This window comes from Zingiber officinale, chromosome 1B, assembly GCF_018446385.1.
Source record: "Zingiber officinale cultivar Zhangliang chromosome 1B, Zo_v1.1, whole genome shotgun sequence".
Lineage (NCBI taxonomy): Eukaryota > Viridiplantae > Streptophyta > Magnoliopsida > Zingiberales > Zingiberaceae > Zingiber > Zingiber officinale.
In genome coordinates, this window is record NC_055986.1 from 113,241,633 (window position 1) to 113,245,816 (window position 4,184).

The window sequence follows — 4,184 nt, forward strand, 5'->3', positions numbered from 1 at the left end:
ATATTGTGCAAGCGACCCTTGAATTCATATCTGGTGCTCGGTGGTGCAGGACACAATGTCGTCTTGACTACGCCACTCCTCGATCGACAAATGGATAATTGTCGTTATTTGTCTCTGGCCGCTCAGAGCATAGGATTTCGAGGTAGCTCTGCCATAGACTGGGGCATTGGGGCCGGTCGAATGCGAAACACTTGGGCTGCCGGTAAGGAATGGGGTTGCATAAAGTCGACCGATGGTGTACATATTGTCCCCAGCGGCAACCCAGACAACGACGGTGTCTGGTCGGATGACAGTGAGGTGTGGAGCACTGCGCCTCCTTGCTCGAGGAGAGCGGGCGTGGATGTCTCACCTCGCTCGGAAGATGGTCGTGAACCAACTTGTGCTGGAGTCTGCAGAGCGGAAGTGGCAGAGCGAGAGGACGCTTCCACGCGACGCCTCTTGTGACGTTGCAAGGGTTAACCGGAAGTGGCCGACTCAGAAGCCACCATGATCGGCAACATCGAGGGTCGTTCAGGAGGAAGGTCCGCTGAAGCGGCCGCTACCCCACTAGCCGCAATCTGACTTCTTCCACCCTCGCTGGCCGGCGCTTCCACTCCTTTGGTATCACCAAGCAGATCTTCGTGGGAGCCGACCGGGTATAGGCTGCGACTCTCTAGTTCGGCTATCGCTGTGGTGTTGATCTCGACGTCTGCAAGCCTGCTCATGGCGGCCAAGCGTGCCCTCAACATGATGCGGGCTGTTAAAAAGAAGGCAAAATCAGTTAGATTCAAAGATAAATAAAAGAAAGGGCATGCCTAGGCTGGAAGGAAACCGCGTGCAGATCGGGCTCAAGCCAAACACGTAAAGGACGCCCTCCAACAGCAACAGGTGAATATGATATTTCTGACCGGCCAAACTGAAAGTTGTCTGAAGAAAGTCCGATCAGCTTCTATACTTCCCGAGTGATGGGGGATTCATCACTTCCATCTGCCAGCTAGTCGGAAGTCTGGCCGCTCAGGAAAACAAAGAAAGAAGTAGTGTTCCCTCCAATGTTTATTGGAGGGTGACATTTTATTAAAAAAGACCGAGCCCACTCGGGCTTGAAACAAAAAGGTACCCCGTCTTGGACAATTTGTGGTAATAAAAATAATGGAAGAGCCAAGAAATCAAGGGAATGTCATGCAGGAGGAACAAAACTACGACCCTGCACAACAATATAAAAGAGTTCGGCACCAGCTGATTAAGGGAAATATGAAAATATTTACAAATAGCAAAAAAAAAAAGAAAAAAGGATGAATGGGGAATCGAAGATCGACGGTAAACTGATCCTTAAAAGAACACAAAAAATCTACTGGTGGTTCATGTGACTGGTCGTACGCAGATGGAATGATAACTTGGTAATCAGATGGGAAGTGATAGGCAGATTTCAGATTTTTAATGTCGTCCCCGTTGAACCTGGACTCGGTGGAAGTATACCAGAGCCCAGAGATGGGGACGGGGGGTTGCGAAGAACTGCCCATTGAAATCAAAGGATTCGAGAAAGAGTAACGAATAGATTCAGATAAAGAAAAAGTGAAGAAGCTTACAAAAAACGATTGCTGGAGAAGAAGAAGAGATGAAGCATCGCAGAGAATGTTGGTTAGTCCTAGGAAAACGTACCGATTCCACTGTACAAAATTTTTTTGTACAAGTGTCGAACCTTTCATTAAATAACCTATTGTATTCTTTAGAATTTAATTTAGGAATCGCAGATGGAACTTAACATCATTGATTCCAAATTTAACTTATCTGTTCTTAATGGTTTAGATTTGAATCGCAAGCGGAACTTAACACTATTGATTCAAATCCACCTATATTATTAATTCCATTAAATATTAATTTTCAAAATTAGCTTCCAGGACTGCATGGCGAGGCACATGACCTTCTTGGATATGGGAGCAACCACCACCGCCTAGACAAAGCCTTTTAAGGAAAGCTAATATTTAATTTCCTTAAATAACTCTAGGTTAACCAAAAAGAACAATCAAATCACAAATTCAAAAAATAAAACAAAAGAAACACAAATTCGAAACAAATCTGAAAACTCTAGAATCATATGTCTCTTGTGTTTGGTATTTCCAAAAATAACTATACAAAGAAAACTAGTATGATGCGAAAAATAATTACTAGTTATACCTTTCTTTGTAAGCAAAATAACCTCTTGATTTTCTACCGTATTCCTCTTCTTATCCCGGGAGTTGTGTGGGCAACGATCTACCGAGATGAGAATCCACCTAAGCCACCTTCTTCTCCAAGCAATATTCGGCAATCACAATAGCTCCATGAAAGGATGAGGTTCGGCCACCACCAAGCTCCATGGGATGCTTCCTTTCTCTCCTTCTTCTCCAAGCTAGAATCCGACCACCTTCAAGCTCCATGAGATGATGAGGTTTGGCCAATGAAGAAGAAAGAAAAGGAAGAAGAGAAGACTTCTATGGTCGGCCACACCAAGGAAGAGAGGGAGAGAAAAAGAATAGAATCGTTAGCCATGAAGGCACCTCTACCCTCCTCTTTTATAATCCTTGGTCTTGACAAATAAGGAAATTTAAATAATAACTTCCTTAATTCATTTGCCATGAAAAATAAAAATTAAAACAATTTCCTTTTCTCAATAATAATGGTCGGCCACCTTTTCTCCCAATCAAGGAAATTTTAATTCACACAAGAATTAAAATTTCCTAATTTGCTTCCGGAAATTTATAAAAAAATTCTCCAATATTTTTTCCCTTCATGGTGGTTTATAAAAAGAAATTTTTATAAATTAAAATCTTTCTTTTAAACATGTGGATAAAAAGAAAGTTATCTCTAAAAATTAAAATCTCTTTCAATCTACAAATAAGGAAAGATATCAAATCTTTTCTTAATCTTTTGTAGAAGCTTTATAAAAGAAATATTTAATTTTAAACTCTCTTGTAAATCATGAACATGGTTAAAAAAGGAAAGTTTTCTCAAAATTAAAATCTACCTTTCAATCAACAAATAAGGAAAGATTTCAAATTTTTTCTTAATCTTTTGTAGAAAGCTATAAAAGGAAAGATTTAAATTTCAAACTCTCTTTTAAAACCATGATATCCACATAAGAAATAATTTTAATAAAAATCTCTTTTTAATATGATGTGGCCGGCTACACCAAGCTTGGGTTCAAGCTAGGGTCGGCCACACCAACTCAACTCATCCTATTTACTTGGCCGGCCCAAGCTTAGGTTCCAAGCTTGCTTGGCCGGCCCCAATAGGATGGGTATAAAGGTGGGTTAAAAGTGGGTATGTGGTGGGTATAAATCTCTATATACAAGAGGCTACGATAGGGACCGAGAGGAGGAATTGGTTTTGGTTTCCTGATGAAATTAAGCTTCCCGTGTTCGCCCCGAACACACAACTTAATTTCATCAATAATAATTCATACCACTAAAGAATTATTATTGAACTACCGCACCAATCCCAAATTACATTTTGGGCTCCTTCTTATTATAAGTGTGTTAGTCTCCCTGTGTTTAAGATGTCGAATGTCCACTAATTAAATGATTTACTGACAACTCACTTAATTAATATCTTAGTCCGAGAGTAGTACCACTCAACTTTATCGTCATGTCGGACTAAGTCCACCTGCAGGGTTTAACATGGCAATCCTTATGAGCTCCTATTGGGTGCATTCTCAACCTAGATAACTAGGACACAGTTTCCCTCTATAATCAACAACATACACTATAAGTGATATCATTTCCCAACTTATCGGACTTATTGATTTTATCGAACTAAATCTCACCCATTGATAAATTAAAGAAATAAATATCAAATATGTGCTTGTTATTATATTAGGATTAAGAGCACACACTTCCATAATAACTGAGGTCTTTGTTCTTTTATAAAGTCAGTATAAAAAGAAACGGCCTCTAATGGTCCTACTCAATACACTCTAAGTGTACTAGTGTAATTATATAGTTAAGATAAACTAATATCTAATTACACTACGACCTTCCAATGGTTTGTTCCTTTCCATCTTGGTCATGATTAACTGTTTATAATTTATGAAGAACTGATAACATGATCTTCTGTGTGTGACACCACACACCATGTTATCTACAATATAAATTAATTGAACTACTACACTTAACATAAATGTAGACTTTTGACCAATTTGATTCTTTTATTTCTGAATAAATGTTTAT